Source organism: Macaca fascicularis, chromosome 11 (assembly GCF_037993035.2).
Source record: "Macaca fascicularis isolate 582-1 chromosome 11, T2T-MFA8v1.1".
In the NCBI taxonomy this organism is placed as follows: Eukaryota; Metazoa; Chordata; class Mammalia; order Primates; family Cercopithecidae; genus Macaca; species Macaca fascicularis.
The window spans coordinates 94,100,921-94,127,721 of record NC_088385.1 but is presented as its reverse complement, the minus strand read 5'-3'; the positions used below and the strand labels follow the sequence as shown (position 1 = coordinate 94,127,721).

The following is a 26,801-nucleotide window of genomic DNA, read 5'->3' as shown; positions in this document are numbered from 1 at the left end:
ATCACGAGGTCGGGAGATCGAGACCATCCTGGCTAACACGGTGAAACCCCGTCTCTACTAAAAAAATACAAAAAACTAGCCGGGCGAGGTGGTGGGCGCCTGTAGTCCCAGCTACTCGGGAGGCTGAGGCAGGAGAATGGCGTGAACCCGGGAGGCGGAGCTTGCAGTGAGCTGAGATCTGGCCACTGCACTCCAGCCTGGGCGACAGAGCGAGACTCCGTCTCAAAAAAAATAAATAAATAAAAAATAAAAAAAAATAAAAAAAAATTCACATGTAAAATATAATTACATATTTACACAGCACATAGCTACATAAATAATTGTACTTTAAGCATATACTTTGTAAGTATATTCTTCAAGAGTAAAATGCATCTTTTTCTACTTAAACATGATGCAACTATTCATGTTTATACAGGATATATTTTAAACACCACATAAGTTGAATAACTATATTTTAAGCATGTACTTGACATAAATGTTTTCCACTGGCAACTATATCTTTCCTGTGCATTTAATGAATTACATTAAATGAAGTACATAAAATTATGCCTGAGTTTTTGTTTTGTTTGTTTTTAAGGCACAGAAAGAGCACTAAGGAAATAATTATAATCAGAAATCAGTTCATGTACAATGTCTATTGTGCTTATCATCTCAACCTCTTAACCTCATTTTAATATCTGACTTGGAATATCTCAGAAACTGGCCTTCTCACTTCTGATTTATATGCAACTAACTGATGCATATACTGGATTCGCACCCAGTAAAATGAAGGTGTCCGGTGTGATGCTTCTTCAACTGTTCTTAATTTTTGAGTTCTAAAAACTTTAATTCATCAATTTTTATCCATCTATTTTATTAGGTAGATAAATAAGATATTTTGTATATTTAACTTTGAAAATACTCAGATACATGATGTTGAAACTATTTAGTATCTTGACTGTGATGATGAATACACAGGTGACAAAATTGTATAGAACCTAATAAATGCATACAAAGATACACACACAAATAAGTTACACTGAAAACTGACTAAATCTGAATGAGATAAGAATATTATATGAATGTCAGTATCTTGGTAGAGATATTACACCACACTATTATAAAATATTACCATTTGGGGAAATAGTAAATTATGCAAGGTATATTTCTATATTTTTTTCTTATAACTGTATGTGAATCTATAATTATCCCAATAAAAATTTCAATGAAAGAAAAATTTTCATGTAACTTTTAAACAATCTTATCCCTCTTAACTAAGAAAAAATATAGCATGCATATTCATTCTGCATTATTTTGAAGTTTTTCTAAAGGAATTTTGTTAAACTTGTTTGTGGTGAGACTCTAAGCAAATGAATATCAAAAAATAATTATATTTAATATCTGATTATTTAAAATGAAGGATGACTGTTATTTATTACGTTCTGAAAAAGACCAAAAATGTTCATTTGCCTTTACCAGTAAGGAACTCATTATGTGGCGAATTGGGCTACTTTTTGTGGGGAGAAATCTTAATAATAAAAAACTAAACAATAAGAAAATCAACCACCTGATTAAAAATGGGTCAAAGACCTTAACAGTCACCTCGCCCAAGAAGACACACAGATGTCAAATAAGCATATAAAAAGATGTTTCACAACACATATCATTAGAGAAGTAAAAAGCAAAATGAGATAGAACTATATACACATTAGAATGAATAAAATTTGGAACTCTGACACTGACAAATGCTGATGAGGACATGGAGCAACAGGAATTCTTATTTGTTATAGTGGGAATCAAAAATGGTACTGCCACTTTGGAAGACAGTTTGGTTATTTCTTATAAAACTAAACGTATTCTTACCGTATGATCCAGCATCACAGCACCTTGATATTCATCCAGAGGCTGAAAACTTATGACCACCAAAATCTTCACATAAATGCTTATAGAACCTTTACTTAAAATTGACCAAAACTGTGTACAATCAAGATGTTCTTCAGTAGGTAAATGAATAAATAAACTGTAGTATATCCAAACAATGGAATGTGATTTAGTGCAAACAACAAACAGCAACAACAAAAAGAGCTATCAAGCTACAAAATAATAAGGAAAAATTTTAAATGCTTACTACTAAGTGAGAAAAGCCAATCTAAAAGTATTATATACTGTATAATTCCAACCAGATGACACTCTGGAAAAGGCAAAACTAGGGAGACAGTAAAAGGTCATTATTTGCCAGGGGTTGGTGTACTTGGAGGCATGAAAAGGGAAGAGGTAGACCACAGGATTTTTAAGGCAGTGGTAAATGCTCTGCATTATACTATAATAATAGATACTTGTCATTGTATGTTTGTCCAAACCCATAGTCTGTACAACATCAGGCATAAACCCTAAGGTAAAATATAGTCTTTGGGTGATTATTATGCAACAGTGAGGCTCATCAACTGTACCAAGGGGGATTCTGATAATAATGGAGGCTATGCATGTTTGAGAAAAGGGGATATGGAAAATCTCTGTACCTTCCTCCAATTTTTCTGTGAACTTAATATTGTTCTAAGAAAACAAAGCCTTAATAATAATTAAAAGTAGATATTGTCTTTAAACTGTTTTCGTCTCGTCTTCATTGCTATATTTTATTTTGTTTACCTCCTGACTTCCATGCCTCTTCTCTAATCCATTCTCTATGGCACAGCTAGAGCAGTACTTTTTGCCCTTCATGCCAAATTCATCAGCACATTATCGTGAGAGGCAAACTTACCATGAAGCTAAAAATGTTTAAGTGTCCCACACCTGCACAAACCCCTCCCAAGGCTTTGTGCTTATTTTTGCATTTATGATTTTCTGTTCATTTCTTTAAAAGAGATAGGATTAAACTTCAGGGTCCATGAAGCTGATTGATATCTAGTGCTGCCTGGCATTTTAATTTTCAGATTCTTTGTCCTACCTTTTTATTTCTGTCAAGTGCTGGTGGAACAATTCCAGTTTCTTATCTTTTCATCTGTATTACTTTGATAGTGAAATGATCTTGCTTTCCTATGTCAAATAGGCAAAATCTCCCTCAAATATCTAGTTCTATGTCTATAGTCTTGTTTGTTCTTAAAATGATTTCCTATTCCCCTTCTTTAAAATTGGAGAAGCCCCTTTCTTTGTCTTTCTAAAGGTAATAACCCGGATTTTTCAACTTCCTTTTTTCCCTCAATCAACTCACTCTTTTCTCATCTACATGTTCAAAATTTTAATTTATTAATGTAAATATATTGGCTTATTTGTGTTTTTCTCTTCTCAAATACTACAGAAGCCAAACACAATCACAATAGACAAACAAAAGTTCCTTGGGATTCCCATTCTTATCCAGCTACTGCCCATCCTGTGATGGAGATTTCCAAACTAAGCATCTCAAAGGTGATGAACAATTTATGTTTCTGAGTTCTCACCTCCTTGATTTAGCTTCTGAAACTTACTCCTAAGATCATGCTGAAATTTGATTTCCAGTGTGGCAGTGTTGGGAGGCAGAGCCCAGTGGCAGTTGTTTGGGTTATAGGAGCAGATCCCTCAAGAATAGGTTAATGCCCTCCCTCAGGAATGAGTGAACTCTGTTAGAAATGGATGAGTTTGGGTAAGCAAGTTTTTTTTCCCCCTCTCACAGTGTGATCTCCCTGCACACACCAGTTCTCCTTCCACTTTCCTTCAGGAGTGGAAGCAGCATGAGGTCTGTACCAGATGTAACTGCCCAATCTGAAACCTTCCAGCCACCACAATTGTAAGCCAACTCAACATTTTTTCTTTATAAATTACCCAGCCTCAGGTATTCTGTAATAGGAACACTAAACAGACTAAGACCTGTGGCTTGACTACTTCCTCCTTTAAACACTCTCCTCATGGTTTCTGTGACTCTGCAAAATCCTGTGTGTGTGTGTGTGTGTGTGTGTGTGTGTTTAACTACTGAACCGAGCATTCCTTTGGGTTCCTGTTCCCCTGTTCAGCCCTGAAATGTTCCTGTACTAGGCTTATTCTATTAAAGTTATTTAATAAACTCATTCATCCTCGTATCAAATAGCATTCCTATGCTTACTCATTTATTTAGTCATTGCATGTTGAACACTCACTTTATGAGTGGCACTGTGCTTAATACTGGGGATAATATTTGAGCAAAAGTGATATGCTCTTTAACCTTTAATCAAATAATCATACAAGTAAACTGCTAACTACAATAGATGAACATGATCATCTAGGAAAAAATACGCTATACTCAGTGAATGTACAAAAATTGGAACTGATATGGGAAGGGTTTTCCTGAAGGCATTGTATTTTAGCTAAGTTATACAAGTAGAAATTCAGTGAACTTATTAAACTGTTAAACGTACCACAGGTTGTGGCAGCAGCAAAATAAAGACTCTGAGGCCTTATATAAGACTTCAATAATTTGACTATCATAAATTGCAAATTCTTTTGTACTAGTACCTCAATTTACTTTTGCCTGATAACCTCTCCTCCACTGGAATGTGTTAGGTGTATAGTTAATCAAGATTCCCTGCTTTTCCCTTGCCAAGGAATATGTATGTAATCTAAATTAAGTCAGTCACATATTTTCTTACTGAAATGTAATTTTTTAACAGAATAAAAGAATTGGAAACAAAATTGGAGTTCATTCATTGCTGTATGGCTACTGATATTAAACTGTTTAAGCCTGATCTCTGGATCCCAGATAAATCTTTTTTTTTTTTTTTTTTTTTTCTGTGCCTGTTTATCTAGCCTTATCGTCAGTTATGTGGACATTCTCATATAATTCCTTATAATTTTCCTTTCTGCTAAAGTTAACCCAATTCAGTTTCAATTCCTCACCAGATTGAAAATTGATAGATATCTCTTTCTATGACCTAATTTAATCTTGTTTTATTCCTCCCTTCTTTTCTTTCATCTCCACTGACCAACTTTTCATTCAAAAGTTTTAATTTAATTTTGCATTTATTCCTATGACCAGGAATCTTGCATATTAGCATGGGGTTTTTGAATGAAAAATTGGTCATTATGGAAGAAAGGAAAGAAAGGAGGAATAAAACAAGATAAAATTAGGGCCTAGAAAGAGATATCTATCAATTTTCAATTTAGTTTAAGGATTAGGCCTCCATCCTAAAATCACAGGGGAGACATTATTACAAAATGTTCAAAGAGAGGAGTTATATGATCAGATTTATATTTTTAAAACACAGCTCTGGATTTAGTTAGGAAAATACAATGCAAGCGGAAAGCATATATATGGGACCATTTAGGAAGCAATTGCACTAGAAAAGAGAAAGTTGAAATAGAGAAAGCAGATGGATGTTAGAAAAATTGAGGAAGCAAAACTGACAGTTTTGTCACTTAAGGCAGCAGGAGGAAGATAGCTTCTTCAGGATGGCCCTTGGGTTTCTTGAAAGTCCTTAATGTCAGAGATGGATTGGAGAAAACTGTTACTGAAATTTCTGGCTTGTAGAATTGGATGTTTGGAAATGCTACTTCATGATGAACTAAGGGATAATGAATGACAGTTAGACTTAGGTAAGGGCATATTTTGAGTTAGGTAAGGGGATATTTCAGAACTCATTATATTATTAATAATTTTGTGACATCAAAGAAGAGTTAACCAATAGGCATTGGCTATTTGTGTCTGAGGCCTGGGAAACAGTTTTGAGGGTTATCTCCAGCACTGACTATTGTGAGCTCCAGACCCACACAGCCAACTTCCTACTCAGCATGTCTACTTGTAGGCCTCCAAGGCACCTCAGACATCATACGTATAAAAGCCAAACTTTGCACCACCCTCAAAAAACATACCTGTTCCTCTTCCTTTATTGTTCATCTCAATGAAATTTATTACTATTCACCTGGTTGCCATAGTCATTAACCTATGGATCATCATTTTTTTTTCTTATATTACCTATTTCAAAAACAATCTATAAGCTCATTTTACATACTCTCAAATTAATTTTGATTCATTTATATCCTCATGTCATGCCATAATCTTTTGTATTTATTTTATAATTGTGAATATCAAACTTTGCATTTTCTCTAGAAGCTGAATGTCTTCCAAAGAGTGATATGTGTGCTCCTTTAACATCAGTCATTATTCTCTCTGGTTTTACTATTGTTATTAGCTTGCTATATTTAAATTTAATGAAGCATTTATTCTCAATCAAGAAGACCATTGAGATGATACAATTCTGTAAGTCCGTAGTGTGAAATCAGAGTAATAAACTTTATTTGGTGTGAGATGAGAAATGACTGAATATGCTTTTTATTTATTAAAAAGGTTTTATTCTTCCTCTATGATATTTGTAAGTGAAGTAAATAGTACAAAGGTATTAGATATTTTCCTAATCTTTAGATTTCAGTGATAAAGTGTTAAAGAGAAAATTCCCTGGGCAAGGACAACCTGCCCCCTTTTAGGTATTCACTTCTGAGATCCCATGGTAAAGTCAATCTTTATCTTCCTACAAATGTAGTTTTTAAAGCATAAGGTAAAGGAAACACTGAGACATATTAGCATATGTTGCTTACTGAAGTCTAGGTTTTAAAACAATTATTTTTGAATGTCAACATAGAAAATTCAGACATTTTATACTCACATTAATTAGTCTACACATTCATAATACATAAAAAACCAAGATGATATTTCTTCCATGTTTCAGGATTAATTAGAATTTAAAAAAAGGAAACAAACAAAGACGCAAAAACAACTCATTTTTTACACAACTGTTTTTCAATTTTCTCTAAGCAAACAAAAATATACTATTCACAATTGAAAATTATTCATTCACTGAACTAAAGTAATTTTGTAGTATTACTGTCCCTTACTTATTATACTTTTTACCATCTCTTTCACACTTAAATATTTCCCAGATTTGATTCATGAACCACTGTACTTACTAAAAAATATATACTTCTGATCCTTGGCTCAAACATATCATAGTAGACTCTATGGATGTAGAGTCCAAAACTGCATTTAAACAGCACTCTGAATGATACTTTTCTCTTTAAATTTTAGTACTTGTGCTGCTAAGACAAAAAATAGTGATGTAACTTTGGTCATCCAGAGTGTAATACAGAGAGTAAGCAAAGGTGATATCAAACTTACATTGCCAAGAAGTAAAACTGATAATGATGAAAACAATATGTTTGGACTTGAAATCCAGTAGCCCTCTAAATGAATGCAAATTTCACGTAAATATGATCTTTCCTTAAGCAAAACAAAAACAGGAGGAAAACCTAATGAAATATTATTGCCAAATTTTAGGTGTCTTGCCCATCTTCTGTTTGCCTTTCCAAAATACAATCTAGTGATTTTTGTAGCCACAATAGAGAAGTTGTTTCAAAACTAATGATTATTGCAAAATAATTGTATATCAATTTTAATGTTTTTATTCTTTTGTGTGTGCAAATACAGAGTACACTTTAAATAGATACATTTAGATGAATAAATTTAGCTCTTATACTGCAGTGACTTGATTTTGATGGATCAAATATTTTATTTAAGTGATTAGATTATGTATAAATTCATTTTTATATCATCATGTATAAGTTAATCCCCAATATATATTTTATATTATTAGGATTAAAAGTCAAATCAAGAAATATATTTATAAGAGAATCTGATCAGCCTACTTTCCTCATTCTGAGAGAAAGAAATCTAATTACTTTTTGAATAAGCACTGACATATTTGGTTATTTTTCCTCCTTTGGTAAACTACTTTAAGAAAATGACCTACAAAGTGTCTTCTTATTACTACATGTCTCTCACTTGTATTCCAGAGCAAGATATAATAACAATGACCAAATGCGCAAAGACAGCTTGCTCTCTATTTTTGTAAATAAAGCTTTATTAGAAAGCAGTAACCACCATTTGATTACATATTATTCATGGCCGGTTTCATACTAAAACTGTGGAATTGAGTTGTTGTCACAGAAACAGTGTGGCCTATAAGCCCTAACATATTTACCATTTGGCCCTTTATAGAGAAAGTTTGCCAATTCCTGTGGAGTATACCTAGCATATAGGTCAAATGGAGTGGATCAATTTCTATTTTTTCATACTATGGCAAATTAATATTCAATAATAACTGTAAAATGAATTGAAAATAATGACTTGAAAAGATATGCAGCATGGGAAAATTTTCTGTTGTTAACTTTATTTTTATATTTGTACAAGTAGAAAAATAATTTAGTAAAAAAAAAAAAGAAAATAATGGAATAATATATTGTAGTACCAAAAAAGAAAAAAACATCCCCTTAATTCTTTTAAATTCAATTTATTTTTACATGAGAAAATATACACCTACAACGGTTCATCAAAGTTAATCATAATTTTACAGTAACTCAAAAGTGAATGTTAATAAACATGGAATGATTGTGAAAGATGTATTTTAGACAAATAGCAAATTATACCACTGATAGAGTTTTCTTTCCTGGTTTTAACAAATACAATTAAATATTATTTTATAGATTACATTTTAATTTAAAAGATATTGTGAAAATATTTTTAGCAAAGCAAAATATTGCACCCATAGTTTTCACTTACTGCTTTAAATTTTAAATACAAGTAAAATCTCCATGTGGTCATAAAAATAAGAGTAAAGTAACACAAGTTTTGTTTCTTGTCTTTACAATCCCTGTGTGATGTCTAATCTATTATTTAAACACAAGAATATGAAATACCACAGGAGCTGGAGACACAAACTGTGCTTGAAGCAAGACTGAATGATTCTGAACTGCTGTGAATTTAATCTTGAATGAGTGTGTGTATTCTTCCAGGTAGAATACAGAGTTTATTAAAGTATAAGTAATTAATATACTGCTAATTTGAAAGTTACATATATTGTGAAACTCAACCATAACTGCAGCAATTATGTAGCAGTGATTTCAGCAATTACTTGTTTTTTAAGTTCTCTACATACTGCAACGTTTTACTGATGTACACTGTGGTAGCCAGTGTTACCTACTGTCTATTCCTTATTGGGTGTTTGTGGTTGTCTCTGTTTCTTTGCAATTTACCTTTTACTCTCTGTAATAGTTATTCTTCTTTTTGTTACCTACAAAATAAATAAAACCTAAATATATTTCATTTTCATTTCACTTGTAAAAAATTCCTTTTCAAATTTCAAGCCCCAACATGTGTCACTTTATTTTTGGTTCTTTTCACATTCTCACAGGCTGAACTAAGCAGCTTTTTCTGCACTCTTCCAACACTTCATTCATACTACAATCATATTGCAAACATAATATTTGTCATGTCATTAAGATAACCCACCTTTTCTTTTGGCTGGTCCTCTGAGGCCAGATAATGTATTATGATCATGTGATCATTTCAGTATTATCACAGCAATGCAATGCTCAGACTATATAGCAGGCATTTGAAGAAAAGTTCTAGAGAGTGAAACCAATCAATTTAAGGATTACAAATGGATCCTATGGTGACAATCACACCACTTTAATTTGCAGTATTGGGCCTTTAGTTTTATAGCAATAAAGGTTGTTTTACATATTAAAAAATAATATGTCTCTTGTATTTTTTCCAGAATAAAACAAAGATGAATCTTCTAGCTTCTTTTCTTCATTCAGTACTCTAAGATTTTCATTTTTTTTCTTTATCTTTTGTTTTATTTCCTAACTGGGAAACTTGTATCAGGGCTTTTGCCATGGACATTGGTATTAGGGTGCACATTAATCAACTCTAGTACGTTCTATTGTTAACAATAATAAAAATGTTCTATTACTTTTTATTATGTGTGTAGGTGGGCACATTCATTTTAAAACAATTTTATTCAGATATCTTTACCTGAAGCCCACCTAAGCATTTTCTAAACAAGTGTGTGTGTGTGTGTGTGTGTGTGTGTGGTGGGGGAGTAATTATTTGACTATTAAAAATTGTACATAATTAAAATAAGACAATTATCATATATATTAGAAACATAAAATAAAAGGGGTGTTCATTACTGGAAAAAATACAGGAGAAATATTTTTTGTTTTTTTAAGAAGATTATGATTAAATTCACATTTTCCTGAACTTTATTTTGTCAAACTCTTTTTTCTTGTTTCCTTTAGTGTGTTTTGTTTTACTTGGAGAATAAGCCAAGGTATTTTCTTTTAAATATAAGCATTTTAAAATACAAGGTATTTTATTTTTAACACAAGCAGGCCAGGGCTTGTGTTTTCAATAAGAAATAAAATGGTTCTTATTCCTCCTCTCTTCTTCTTAACCATCTAATGTACCTTCATTGCTATAAAATTAAATGCTCAATACTGCAATAAAGAAAACTATTTTAAAATAGGGTCTTATGATATGACCTAAAACGTATTTTTTCTTTCTGCAATGTACATTTATCTGAATCCGGAGAACATAGAAACCGTAAAACAGATGATTTTTTAGATTATGATTATGCTAAAAAAAATTAAGAAAAATATTATTTTGGTGTTCCATAAAATTGCTTTCCCTGAATTGCACTTTGGCATTTTGTGACAGTTTGTATTGAGTAAAAATACAACATGCACAATAAGGGCCTTGTTTAGACTTTAGACATTGACAGAAGGTTTTGAGGTTCTCATATGTGTGGTAAAAATGCATTATTGGGAAAAAATGATTTTTTGTTTGTTTTCAGAAAATGAGAAAGATCAGTGGGAATTTGGAATTCATGCTAAGAAATTAATACATGTTCCTGAATACACTTTTAAGTCATTATTGAGTGTGCGTGTATATATACACTCAAGAATGAAACTATATATGTAAAACCCCAGAGAAAAGAATTTGGATACAATGTATAATCATTGAAAAATAATGACAGCAATTACTATTTAGCGAGTAATATTTTGAACCAGGACTATGGTGAGTGCTTTCTCTGAAGTTTTGTATTAGTAGACTAAACAAAAGCAATTTGGTAGTGTACATAGCTGAGGTTACAGTTTAAGAACTTAATTTTAACACATTTTAAAATTATTATAATATAAACATCATACTTTTATATTCAAGGATGAAGGAGGAACTCTATTATGGAAAGAATTGCACATTGTTTTTCTGAACGTATTAAGCTTGTTTTAAATAAATTAAAGTTTTGTTTAACATGAAAATCTTGATATTTAGCTCATGGTAATTCATTTACCATGCCATTTTCTTATTGAAAAACATTTTCCTAGCAAGACAAATATGTTACTTAGAAGATAAATAGAATCAATCTTTTACCTCAAACACAATACACTTTTCTGTAAACTGCTATGTGAGTAACTGAAAAATAGCACTATGGAAAAAATAGAATCAAGTAAACAACAACAAACTTTTCTAGAATGTTGCTTTTAAATTCCTTTTGAATAAATTATTACATATTGTTAAATGGTGTTTTATAAATAACATATACTTTGGTAAGACATTAAGATAATTTTAACAAAAATGATATTTAAATTCACTGTCAATTTAAAAAGTGTATATTTAACTCAAATCAGATGTATTTTGTTGATAAAATATCTATATCCATGGAAGTTGACAGTCATGGGGGAAGGGAACTAATAAAAATATTTCTACACCTGTCTTCTTTATGCATTAATGTTTAAACGCACTGTGGAACATATGTACATGATGCCAACTTTTGGTATAATAGTATAAAGTGTTCAGAGTACTTCATAGGGTAATATATGCCTATGGAAATAATTTTCCAAACTCTCCACTTACATGGTTCTTTGCTATTCAAAAGTGAATGTTTCTTGGTCTTTTAGTATTTCCTTTATAAACACTGAAATGCAGTAATATTTGTAATTGATAAAATTTTTCTCACTGTGCACCATGATGTTGTCTCCGATCATTTAACCATTTAACATTAATCAAGAGTATTGGTCAAAATATGTTGGAAAGGAAAAAAAAAAAAAAAGGAAGAAAAACATGAAGATAAGAAATGAGGATGATCAGCTAAAACAACAACACCCCCACCCCTGCCAAAAACAAAACAAACAAACAAAACCTCAAAATAACAATGACCAAAATAAATTAGGATTGAACTAGTCTTCTTTAGAACCTATTCTTGAACTAGTGCTTAGTTTCAGTGATTTATAGATGAATTAATAGTGGCTCACGTGCAATGCAGACATCTATCACTGAGATACAGATATACACACTGATTATTGTTTGCATACTTTTTGCAACTATTTAGACAAATAAGTATTTTATACTTAAGTGTTCACATGCACATACACTCAATTTTCATTATCTGTATTTCAAAATTGGTAGAGAGTTTGCTAAGTACATTATAACAAACTCTCCTTTGTAATTTTAAAATTCTGAAAGCAAAATCACTTCTACAGAGTGTATGTTTGATTCTCCACATATGCAGGCATGTGCATTTATGTGGGGTTTTTTTTTTTTTTTTTTTTTACTTCTGTGCATGTTATAATTTTCTAGGCCTAAAGTCTCTTTCTCCACATGGGAATTTGTAAAATGGGCAGAGCACCCCTTTGTGCCTGGAAAGTTGTTACTGGTCTTTTACTTCAAGTTTTTTCACCTCTCACCCTAATCACAATCAAATTTTTCACTTGGTTCCATGATTGGCTTGAGAACAATTTGGATTGAAATCAAATGAGCAACACAGATGGTATCTAATATTGCATCTCAGTTTTTGGCTTGACTCTGTTTGCTGCTTACTCAGAGGCAGAGGCAAAGGGAAGAGCTGCTGACAGATGACACTATTAGAACCATCATAGCCAAGATAGACTGGCACAATTAGAGTGTTCAACAATCTGTTTTATATCTCCATGTTTCTAAGTCTATGTTATTTAACAAAGGAGTCCTTTGAACATGTAGAATAACACCTGCAACAAAGGCCATGTACAAAACACACATTTTATTCTAAATGGCTTAATGAGCAGAATGGTTTCTGCAGGTATCTACAGAGTGAGAGGCTGCATATGATACAGGTTAACCACGTGGAGGTTAACTTCTATTAACTAATTTAAAACAATTACACATATTTATTGTATATTTTTGAAGGCAAAAGGTCTGTTGTATTTCATTGTAACCTCAAACAAGCTAAGAAAGTATATATAAGGATAAATCAATAGTTGACTATTGATTATTTAATAGGCATTTTGATTCACCATGGATATTGTTTTAGGAAAACTATAGTCATTTCAAAAGGGTAAATATTCCTTTAAAATAAATTACAAGTAGAGTATAAGTAGAGCATTTTTCTGTTTATAAGATGATGTACATGCATTTCAGACTCTTTTAGAAAATATCAAAATAACAAAGAAGAAAATGCAAATCAAATATATTTCTCTCACACAGAGATGATTGTTAACTTACTGCAATAGTTTATTTTTTTCTATGCCTGTGTCTCAATATTTATGGCATACTTTATATGCCATTTATTTAGAAAAAACTATTTTTATTTGTGAGATATATTAAAGGATGGGATAAAATTGGTTGTAAAAACATAGCAATGTACATATAACACAATGATGGTTCCAACCTGAGTTGAAAATAAGAGTAAAACATCATACTTCTGTTTACCATTTACTAAGCATTTTCTTATATACATCTAATTTGATTTTCACAACAACTCTCGTGAGATTAGGCATCTTATTTTTCAGTTTTCATTTGTGAAAACAGTTTTCCGAGAAGATGGACAAAGTAACCAAGGTCACGTAGCCTGTGAATAATAAAGTAAGGCCATAATACTGTTCCTCCAAATCCGAATACTATATTCCTTCCCTACAGATCTGCCTAAATGAGTAAAGTGGCTGCTAAATATCTGCAAGATTAGCTAATAGGTTATATGTTTTAGAGAGTGAAAGAATAAAATGAAATATCTAATTTTGAGTTTGAAAACTGTACAGTAGATTGAATGGCTAAGATAATATGCTTATTTCATTTTTATGTATATAGCCCCAGATTTGACTACTTTTTATTAAACAGAAGAGATTCTACTAATTTTCCTGCAGGTAGATTATTATAATGATTTTTAATATTTTTCTCTTAACCATTGAGCTTTCAGTGCAAGTTATTCTAAGGATGATTTTTTCAAAATGAAATTTATAAAAACTTAGATTGACCAGTTTGCCAGTGAAAATTTAGTCTGCTTAAATGCTGAGGTTAAATGTTTTCCATTGGATATAGAAAGTTATGTGAAAACTTGATAATACCTGATATATTCATTTCAATATATTTTGAAACTTGAAGTTTGATTTTTCCTTATCATTAATAATTTAATAGTATTTTTTAAAAATTTATGAAGCAAGTTTATCTTGGCACAAAATATAAAACCTCCTCACACAGAAGTTAAGTTTGTCAAACATATTGATCCCTTTTAACTTTTTAAAATTTATACTATTTTTATAGAACTATAAGGTAAATAATTTTATCAATTATCTATATAATGGATAAAATGTTTTTTATCTGAGCCTTGCATATATTGTTTTGTTTTACAGTATATATTAAACAGAGTAAGTTTAAAGGAGTATATTTCCAAAATTCTTTATAAAAATAAATGTTGTTATAAATTTAGTTTTAAAGTTTTCATTTTCGTAAAACCAAAGGAGAAAAGATAAATTATTTTAACCAAAATAATTAATTATGAGAAACTTCCATCAAGTTATTTTGTGAATATTGATCAACTGATTCTAAAATTTATATGGAAATGAAAAATCCCACAGTAGCAAACCCAATATTGAAGAACTAAATCAGAAGATTGATGCTACAAAACCACAAGACTAACTATAAATCTACAGTAATCAAGACAGATTTGTATTGGCAAAAGAAAGGACAAAAAGAGCAATGAATCAGAATAAAGAGCCATGAAAGGGAGAGATACAAATATAGTCAATTATCTCTGACAAACCGGTAAACACAATCCGATGGGAAAAGAATAAACTCTTAAACAGATGGTGCTAGAACAAGTAGATATCCACACGCAAAGACATGAATCTAGACATAGGTCTTGGACCTTTCATGAAAATTAACTTAAAATGGATCAAAAACCAAAATATAAATACAAAACTTTAAAACTCCTGAGAGATAACAGGAGAAAATCTAGCTGACCTTTGATTTGGCAATGACTGTTTAGATACAACAACAAAGTCATAATCTATGAAGAAAAAAAAAAAATTGATCTTTAAATGAAAAAGTCTGCTCTGCAAAATATGTCAAAAAGAGAATGAGAAGACAAGCCACAGGCTGTGAGAAAATAATTGCAAAATATATATATGATAAAGTAATATAATTCAAAATAAACAAAGAACTCTTAAAGCTTAACAATAACAATATACACAACCAAATAGTAAAATGGGTAAATAATCAACATATATATGTTGCAGCTTTTGCACTCCTGTAGTTTGGTGAGTGGGAGGGAGTGATGCCCAGTGGCTTCTCTCCCATTTTTTGGTGAGCGGGAGGGAGTGTTACAGCTCTTTTACTCTCACCACCCACAGCTCAGTGAGCGGAAGCACACAGCTCTTATGCTCCCATTATTTGAAGTTCCAGGTTCTTGTCCCACTACCAAGAAAAATAAGGCATGAAGACACCAGAGAGTGAGTAAGGCAGAGTAAAATTTTATTGAGCGACAGAAAGAAAGCTCGCAGCAATGAGAGGGGACCCAAAAGCAGGTAGCCATCTGTGAGGCTGACTCTGGGGTTTTTATGGTCTTAAAAGGGGAAAATGAGGGCTTACTGGTCCATGAGTGGGCTTGGAAAAGGAACAATTCAATTGCTTCAAAGGCATCATTCAGAAGGAATCAATCAAGAGAGAGTATGAGAGTATATAAGATGGAGATGGAAGTTCTCATTCTATCGTGGACATGATCCAGAACTGGCAGCTCAGTTTTCAGGCTTTAAACTGTCCTTGGCTTGAAGGTCAAGTTTCACCAGGGACCCATCCCTGTCTACCTAGGAATTTGTCTGTCTCCTGTTGCTATCACATACAGATGGCTAATATACATATGAAAATATGCTCAACATCATACTCATCAGAAAATTGCAAATTGAAACATCAATGAGATCTGACTACACACTGATTAGAATGGCTAAAATCTAAAATATTGACAGCAGCAAATGTTGGTGATGATATATAGCAACAGAAACTCATTTATTGCTCATTGAAATGGCAAATGGTACAGCCATATTGAAAGACAGTTTGGCAGTTTAGTACAAAACTAAACATATTCTGTCATATGATCCGGCAATTGAACCCACTGGTGTTTACCTAAATGAATTGAAAACATGTTTACACAAAAACCTGTACACAAATGTTTATAGTATCTTTATTGACAAATGCCAAAAGTTGGAAGCAACCAAGATCTTCTTCAATGTGCAAATGCAAAGGTAAACTGAGGTACATCCATACAATGGAATATTATTCAGTGGAAAGAGGAAATGATATATCAAGCCACAAAAAGACGTGGAGGAACTTTTGATGCTAAGTGAAAGAAGCCAATGTAAGGCTACATTTATATGGTTTCAACTATATGGCACTGTGAAAAAGCCAAAATTGTGAAAACAGTAAAAAGATCATTGGTTTCTATGACATTAGCAGAATAAATAGAGGGATGAATAGTTGGAGCAGAGAAGATTTGTTAGAGCAATGAAACTATTCTGTATGTTATTCTCATGTTGTATACATTTCATTACACATTTATCAAAACCCACAAAATGTACAACATAGATTGAACCCTAATGTGAACTGTAGACTTTATGTAATAATAATAGATAAATATTGGCTCATCTATGGTAATGTATTGGATTTGTATTGGCAAGAGAAAAGACAAAAAGTGCAATGAATCAGAATAAAGATCCACGAAAGGGAGAGATACACACATAGTCAATTATCTCTGACAAACCAGTAAACAGAATCCAATGGGAAAAGGATAAACTCTTAAACAAATGGTGCTAGAACAAGTAGATATCCACATGCAAAGACAGATAGTGATGAAAAGACAGTATGGGAAACCATGGTTGGGGAGTGAGAAGTCGGAGGGTATGTGGAAACTCCATACTTTCTGCTCAATTTCTCTGTGAACATAAAACTTATTTAAAAATAAAGTCTCTAATTAAAAAATACAGGAAAAACTTAGAAATTTATTTTGAAATTTGGGAATAAATTTAGTGAATTGAAAATTTTACAAAGTCTCTTTTGACTCTCCATATCTTGTTTCATGTATCCCTGAAAGCCCCTGTTTATCTTAATAATAAAGCCCTTGGAGAGAGTTATCAATATTCACTATCTCAATGCTTCTTCTTTTCCTCTCTTTAACCTGTTTCATTCCTCACACTCAACCAAAGCTGTTCTTACCCAAATAATTGCATATCATGTACACATTGCAAAATTCGTTAATGAATTTGTAGTTCTCATCTGCAGTATTTGACACAGACCATTACTCTGAATTCATTGAAACAGTTTCCTTAGTTGCCTTCCACTAATTTACACTTTTTCTCCTTCCTCAATAGGCTGTTTCTTTCAGTACCTTTCGCTGGTGTGTCCTCATTTGTTTGAACTCTAAATATTAACAGTGTCCTGCAGGCCTGACTATAGATCTCTTTCCTTATCTCCATATTCACTCATTCACTCCAGGAGCTTAACATTGTACCTATATGCTGATGAGTCACAATGGAAAATCCCCAGCCTGGATCTCACTTCTAAAATACAGATTTATTTATCCAAATTTTTACTCAACATTTTCATTCTTACCATATCCCCAAATGAATCTTTCTTACTCCAAACATGTTCCACTTCACATCCTCTTCCTCTCAATTTTTAACTCATATTCTTTTACTTCTCTGGACCCAAACTACAGATATATTCTTAGCTTCTTTTTGTTAATTCACAATCCACATTGAGTATATCAGCAAATATTGGCTCTGTCTTCACAATATATCCAAAATCTGAAAACTTGTCTTCACTTCTATTTGTTACCTTTGTTCTGTTCTGAGTCCCCATCCCCCTTTGCTGCTCAGATTAATGAAATCTTCCTCAAACTGGCCTTCCTGCTTCAGCAACTACCTCATTACAAACTTTTCTCAATGGTGAGTTATCTCACTCAGAGTAATAACAGTTCTGACGCTGGACTATTAAACTCTATACCAGAGTAATATGATGGAAACATGTGAGTCATGTTAATAGCCATATTTTAAAAAAGTAAACAGAAAATGATGAAATTAATTGTAATACACTTTATTTAACCCATTCAATGCAAAATATTATTTCCACATGTAATCAGCACAAAAATTATTTAAATATGTAACACTTTTTTTCATACCTTCTTCGAAATTTGGTGTGTATTTTACATGTATGTAACATCTCATATTGAGCTAGCTGCATTTCAGATGCTCAGTAGTGGCTAATGTACTGAACATCACAAATGTATTGAGTCTGTTTCCCACTTATTACCTCTCTAATCTCAGCATCTACTACAAATCTCCTTACTCACTGTGACCTTGTTTATCTTCTTCCTTTTTAAACAGATCAGACCTTTTCCCACTTCAAGATCACTGTACTTGCCATTCTTCTTCCTGGGATTGTCTTCACCTAGATACCTAAATATTCCCTATATTTTTTTCCTATATTTTGGTCAAATAACAGCAATTCTGTTACCTTCGTATTTTTCCTTGTATCACTTCATTTGCACCTATCACCATCTGGAGTAAAATTACTTTCCACTGTATAAAATTATTAACATTTAATCATTATTTCTGCAAAATAGTGATTTTATATGGTTTAAATTATATATATTTGCAGGTGTTATATGTGTGTGTGTATATGGAATGCATGGGTGTGTATTCAGTGTTCCACTACATTCTGGATGGGAGACTGTATAAATGGAGGGATTTTTATCTGATTGTGCGCTTTTATATTGTACTTTTAGTGCAATGATGTATTGTTTCAGATACTAATAAAATATTTGTGTAAAAATTAAAGGTCTAAAAATTATTATAAATTAAAAATAACAATATAGTGTGATACTATATTTAATGAAAGCAAACATTACTAGAAATATTTTGCTAGATGTACATGTTTTCCTATTACTGAGTTACAATCTACCTCAAAATGTAGTGGTTTAAAATAAGAGTCAATAAATTTTTCTGTAAATGTCTACATGGTAATTATTTAAGTCTTTGCACATCATAAGGTTTCTATTGCAACTAGTTGACTCCACTGTTGTAGCATGAAAGCAGCCACAGATTATATATACATATTCCAGTGGATGATGCTGTGTTCTAATAAAATTTTATTTACACAAACAAGGAGACAACTTATGGGCCCTAATTATTCAAGGCTTAAAGTAAAAGTCATTAATATAATTCATGAGTCTCTGGATCAGGTGTATGGCTTTGCTGATCTAGGTCTGGCTTGTTTGAGCTCAGTTAGGTTCTCTAACGTGCCTGAGGTCAGCTGGCCAATTGACTGAGCTGACTGTCTAATCCACTTTACTCACATACCTGATGCTTCAGGCAACATGAATAACCGGGTCAAGTATCCTTCGTCATCCAACAGGCTAGACTGGGAATATCCATGTGGAGGCTTGGCAATATTCCGGGAAAGAGAGTGTAAGCAAACAAGGCTTCTCAAGGCGACTTTCCACTGGTCAAAGGACGTCATAAGGCCATCCCAGACTTAAGTAATAAAGAGAGAGAGATCTGATAAGGTACAGAGTTGCAGAGTCACAATGCAAAGAGGCATGGATACGGAGAAGGGAAAAATAGCATCCATTTTTGCAAGCAATCTTCCATAATGTGCATTTCATATATTAAGCAAAATAATCTCTAGGAAATGGTTCATTGTTAGAAATGCCCTGTATCTATGCCAAGTAAATAAATATGAGGCCAGGATCTTTTCCTGCTTAAGCAGCTGCCATGATTTTAGCTTATATGATTGTTTGAATTTCATGAATATTAATTTTTGCCAATACCTGTAGGTTATTATATACTGTTTAAATCATATGTGCTTCAGACTGTAACTTGACTCATCAGAACCATCTGGACCTGTACTCTGTCTTTCAATGTGTAATTTCAGCTAAAGATTCTTATGACTTCAATTTTATTACTTGCATTGTGATGTGAGAAGCACATCTCTTATTGAGGTACATTAGTTAATGCTCTCACTTTGGTAGAGAATGCTGAAACTTCAACTCCTGCAAATAAACAATTCTAGATTTTAATCTCTGGTGTTAAATATCAACGTCATGCCTTTCATTTTGGTGGTACCCTAGAGGTAGTGATTCAGTCAAACATTTTATTACCTCCTTATCTCTGTTTGCTTCACCAGGCTGCTTGGAAAATGAAAGCAGATGGAGCTGGCCAGAAATGTAGTTCATAGAGACAGTTACTTACCCATTAAAATTTGTGATAGATCTAAACAGGCAGTGCAGAAAGAACTTGTTTTTTATGGTAGCAATTTATTTATTTTTTTTCATACACTGCCTTATCTTCATAGAAAAGAAAATACTTTCTGACATCTGAATATTTTCAGAGTATTTTACTCTTCAGAAAATAAATGTAAAATTAATAAAATTCAGGTTATATTCTAATGAATTTATATTTTTTCATTGGAAAAATGACTAAGTATTTTTGAATGAATGATATTAAATTAGGGAATAAAAAGGTATTTATACTATATTCAACTGTATCTATACTATTCACTCAAGCCACATAGGAAATAGTAAGTTCAAATGGAATTAGAAATTAATTATATGAATACTTTCAGTAAATCAAGGCAATTTTTTCTACTTTCTGAATATTTTAATAACTTATCTAGGAAATTGTCACATTTAAGGCCAGGCGTGGTGGCTCATGCCTGTAATCCCAGCACTTTAAGAGGCCAAGGCAGGCTGATCACCTGAGGTCAGGAGTTGGAGGCCAGCCTGGCCAACATGGTGAAACCTTATCTGAACTGAAAATACAAAAATTAGCTGGGCATGATAGCAGGTGCCTGTAGTCCCAACTACCTGGTACACTGGGGTGGGAGTATCACTTGAAACCGGGGGCAGAGGTTTTGGTGAGCCGAGATTTTGCACTCCAGCCTGGGTGACAAAGCGAGACTCCATCTCAAGAAAAAAGAAAAGGAAAGAAAATTATCATATTTGTCTTTATTATTTTATTTTAGTTTAATTTATGTCTCACCACCGGGTGAATTAATATTAATTTTAGGATGTATGTCAGTATCACTGTCTGAATGTCTCAAACAGAATGATGAGTATTACGGCTATTCATGGAAATATGAAATTAATTTACTCTGCAGACATTTATGGTTAAAGCTACTATAGGGAGAGATATTGATTAGAACTGAATACACCACGATAGCACTTACATTAAAAATGAGGCGGTGTAATCCCAGCACTTTGGGATCCCGAGGCAGGCAGATCACGAGGTCAGGAGTTTGAGATCAGCCTGACCAACAAGGTGAAACCCTGTCTCTAGTAAAAATACAAAAATTAACCAGGTGTGGTGGCAGGCACCTGTAGTCCCAGATACTCAGGAGGCTGAGACAGGAGAATTGCTTGAACCCGGGAGGCGGAGGTCGCAGTGAGCCGAGATTGCTCCACTGCACTCCAGCCTGGGTGACAGAGTGAGACTCTATCTCAAAAAAAAAAAAAAAAAAAAACCTGTTTGTAAATTTTATTATAAAAGTATGTATGCGAACGTGCTACTCAAAGTTTCTTTTATATAAGATATGTAATTAGTAAAAGAAAACATTTTATATTAGGAAATTTACTCAAGGAATAAATAGTTAAAAGCTCTTGAGAACATAAACTCCCTAATTATTCTTCATTCTGGAACAGTGTCTTTAGCTTCAAAAAACCTCAAGCACTTGCAAGTTCACAGACACACAGAAACACACACACACACACACACTATACCTCCACACAAAGACAATACAACCTAGCACGTACTCTGTTCATAACTTGCTTTTACAGTTTTGTATTTGAAAGGTTACTGTTCCTAAGGCTGAATATATTCTTATGGGTATTTGACTTATACTTAATTTATATCATAAGCACATTATGATTCTAGTATTTTTATTTTATTACTCTATGTAGATTAAAAATATGTCTATTGAAAAAGTTAATTGACATATTTAAAGTTGATGCATAATATTACAGTAAGATCTAAAGAAATGCAATTATAAGGGGCTCATTTTTCCATAATAATATTCACTCTCATTTGATGTATTTCTTATGCTTTCGTAGACAAAAGAAAAAAACTTTAATTTGTTTGAACTGATCATTATTTTAGTGTCAAAATCCCTTTTCAGATAATTCTATGGACTTCACTTAAAAACCTCTTATCTTCTTTAGCTTGGGATAGCGACCTACTCTCTGACTCGGTGAAAACAAAATAAAACAAAGAAACAAAACCTCAGTTTAAAATAAACAACCAAAAAACAATTTTTCCCTCCAAGATCTTATCTCCCTTCATATTCCTATTGAATCCTGGTAACAGTAAGCAAGCTGAGTAGGTGATGGCTACATACCATTTCTGCTTGTCAGTAACTAGAGCCCTTGAGATAGTCTTTTATGGAAATTTCCACATAACACTTCACAATGAAGAAAACTTCCAATTTTGTATCTCTATTTGATTTTACTGTGTTAACTGTTACTAATTAAACTGATTCACCTATAAAAACTATAAATTTTCAGATTAGAACTTCTGCAACTTACTCATTTAAACTGTCCAAATCCCTTTTAATGAATATAATGTAAGATTAAGAATTAAAATAATTTAATATGATGTAAGTAAATATTCATTCCACATTTAATCAGGCCTTATACAGACATATCTATGTACAATCTCGTAAGTGGTTGTACAAGCAACATTTTAGGCAGTTTGACCATTCAGAAATGATGCTTTTAAAATCACTTTATTCTTGTCCAGCCTCTCCATGATTGCTGTTAGTTGGCATGTCTTTTAAGGTTCATGAAACTTAAAGTTAATGACTGAATGATCACACAATCATTTAAATTGTAGAAGTTCGGTATCTAGTAAGGACATAGGACAAAATATTTTTCTATACTAGTTGTAAGAAAAAGAGAGTTACTGAAGAGACAAAGATGTCAACCAAAGTGAGCAGGAGAAAGGGTTACAGCCAAGGATCATAGCAAAAATCTTTAGTCACCATGTTCCTGCAGTAGCCTGCCAATACCAAACAGACACCCTATTGCCATTTATAACTCTCTCAGTAGGAAGTCATGATGCTTGGTGGGTGTTCCGTGAATGTTGGAAGACTGCTGTGCCCTGAATTAGTTTCATCCTCTTACAAAAAAGAAAAACAAATGAGTACCTAATATGGAAGACAGACAAGAGACAGATGATATAAACATTAGTGAATATTGCTTCATAGGATTCGTGGATGTTGTTTTTTAATATATGTATCATATTACAGACATTTTTATAGACATATAATACATGTTGTTATTTGGTTATTTATATGTTGTTATTTTATAATGGGTTATAAAGGGTATTTAGTACTAGAATATTCTACTTAATAAGACAGACAATAGCATTTTAGGGTTATGGTACTATAAAGCATAAGCATCATTCTTTCCAGGAAAGTGGGGATCTCATTAAGTTGACAAAACAGTCCTGAAGAAATACAGAATAGGGGAGAAGGACTGTAGAATAGAAGAGGAAATAAAAAATGTCTAGGGACTGTTTAACTATCCTAAATAAAGGTAAGCCAACGACTACTCTTCTAACATTATTTTGCCTACAGAAAATACAGAAAAGCTAGTCAGAAAGATATTTGGTGAACAGACAAAAGATGGGAGAGCTGGGGCTCAGAGTGACAGGGCAGCCTGCTTTTCCCCCTGAAAAGTGACTGCAACATTTGGATAGCAGTTGTTTACTGTTCCTTTAAAAAAAAATCCTTCCTTTTTATTTTTTATCCATTTAAAATCAATTGAGTGCCTCTGTTCTCTTTAAATCCACAGGCTTTTCTCATTTTAAAATATGTTTACCTATTTCATTTCTCTACCTTTAAATATCTTGTGTTTATTTTTTGCATTTTTTTCAAAATGCAATAGAAAATAGCAAAATCTGTTGTTTCATAAAGTTTTCTCAAGGCATGGGAAAATAATTTTATTTAAAAGAGATTGCAGACATATAAAACCAACAAGTTTTAGAGATTTAATGTACAATATGAAGAATGTATTTGATAAAATTGTATTGGTTTAGGGATTTTCATTAATTAAGTAGATTCTTAGCTACTCTGGTCAAAATAGAGTAACTATGTGGGATAACAGATATGTTAATTTTCTTCACCATAGTAACCATTTCACTATTTCTCTCTCTATATATATCCCATAACATTATGTTGTAAATCTCAAATGATAAAATATTATCATTTCTAAATGGAGTAATGGTAGATACATTGTCTCTAGAATTTAATATTTTTTCTCATAAGCTGTACATTTTCATAGTAATGATTGCACAAAGAAGAGCTTAAATATATGTTTAAATGAATAAATTTACCATCTAAGTTTTTACCATAATTAGTCTTGATTGACATTATATATAATTTTTGAAATAAATGCTACATTTTACTCTTCATTTTCCTTTACATATTGTTTTCAGCATGAAAATTTCAATAAGTTACTATTTTATATGGTGTTGCCCCGGATGTTTTATAAAATAAGGTCAAAAGTTCAATAAAAAATAAAACTGATAAAAACCCAAAAGGACATGGTTCAACATAAACTGGTTATGTACATATAAATGGCTGAATAAATACATATATATATATACATATATATACTTAATACATAATAGGCACTTCACAAATGTTGACTAATAATAGTTATGAAGGTAATAATGTGATGTTTAACAACGCATCCTTAATGTTCAAATTCATCACTCTTAAAGGTGATGAGAACCATTTAAGTGATGAAACAGGTCCTGTTAACTGGAAGATATACTCTAAATAAAAGGCATACTTTATATCAAGAAATCTGAGAATTCAACATAGTTCTGAGCTACATATTGTTGTTGCTTTTGTTTTATTAAGTGCAGTGCTTTTAAAATTTACTGAGATTTAAATAGAAAGATATATACATATCTATGTGTGTGTGTATATATATATACGTTTTTCTTTGTTCCATGCATCTTTAGCTAAAGATGATTTTTTCTTATTAATTTGGAAAAGTTCTGTTTGTGGGCTTGTATCTATTTTTTCCATATTATCATAATGATATAAATTTCAGTATTAAAATAACAGACCAAATATTTTAATAATTTAAACAATTGCTTAATTTAATCTAAGTAAAGAACAAAGAAATATACCACTAATCAGCCTGTTTTCATGCAGACTGAGAACTCTACAATACTCACCAATCATTTCAAATAGAAAATAGTCTATTATTTCTTCCTCCAAATAGAAGGTATTCAATTTAATTCTGTTTTATAAATTAGCATTTTTTTGTTTTTTTGTTTTTTGTTTTTTTTTGTTTTTTTTTTTAATAAGAACACGGCTATGGTGTGACTGTGACCCTACCCAAAAATCTCATTTTGAATTGTTATCCCCATTATCCGCACATGTTAGAGACCAGGTGGTGGTAATTGAATCATGGGGGCAGTTTTCTCCGCGCTGTTCTCGTGATTGTGAGTGAGATCTCACGAGATCTGATGGTTTTACAAGTGTTTGGTAGTTCTTCCGGGAGTTCATTCTCCCTTCTGCTGCCTTGTGAGCAAGGTGCCTTGCTTCCTTCACCTTTGCCTTCTGCCATAATTGTAAGTTTCCTGAGACCTCCCCAGCCATGCAGAACTGTGAGTCAATTAAACCTCTTTCCTTTCTGTATTACTCAGACTTGGGCAGTTCTTTACAGCAGTATGAGAATGGACTAATACTGTAGCAGGACCAGCCACAGACAAAACTCCTCAGACACCGGATTAAAGAAGGAAGAGGTTTTTTATTTGGCCGGGAGCGTCGGCAGACTCGTGCCTTAAGAGCCGAGCTCCCCGAGAAAGAAATACTTGGCCTTTTTAAAGTCTTACAACTTTAAGGGGTCCACATGAAAGGGTCGTGATAAATCGAGCAAGTGTGGGAAACGTGACTGGGGACTACATGCATCAGCTAACAGAACAAAAATTTTACAATGCTTTTTTCATACAGTGTCTGGAATTTACAGATAACACAAGTAGTTTAGGCTAGGGGTTGATATTATTATTACTCTTTGTTTAACTCTTAGGACTGGGTGGTGGTGCCAAGGTTGTCTGGCTATTTATCTTACTTTTGTTTCTCTCTTTTCTCCTGTCTTGTGAACTAGGCAAGGCGGCGGGGGGGTGGGGGCAGCAGGAGTAGTAGTAGTCTCCTTCCTTATCACAAACACCAAAAATGTGTCTGTGTTGCTTCATGTTTTAAGTGTTAATGTGGTTTCTATTGACCAATTTTTTATCATTGATTACTGAGGAAATTAGTGTTATCTATCTTTTTCTAATTAGCTTTAATACACTAATAGGGACATAGATTTGTGAGGAGTTTTGAAGTCAAATTTATATGGTGGCTTGATGAAATTTAATTAAAACTATACAATGTCTCAAAGTTAAAATTATATTCTGGTAGTAATAATTCAAAATAGTGGCATTCCTTGAAGCAGTTACTTCTGATGGAATAAGATGTTTGACTGATAATTGTTATATTAATGTGATAACTTTTAAACAATGCTAAGAATACTTGTGTTTATTTTGGTATGGCAGACATCTTTCTACTTTACTTTTCAAATTTAAATGTGCTGCTTAAAGCCTGAATCATAAAATGAAAACCAGACTGCTAGTCTTTCTGGAATATTCTAATTACATGAATGAGAAAGAAAATACTACTTTAGATTCAGGTT

At 32.4% G+C, this 26,801-nt stretch overlaps 1 pseudogene; it reads right to left on the bottom strand.

The window, feature by feature from the left end:
- LOC102140117 (alpha-actinin-1-like) overlaps window positions 1-19,576 on the bottom strand; it is a 53,325-nt pseudogene extending 33,749 nt beyond the window's left edge.
- Between the last annotated feature and the right edge of the window lie 7,225 nt (window positions 19,577-26,801).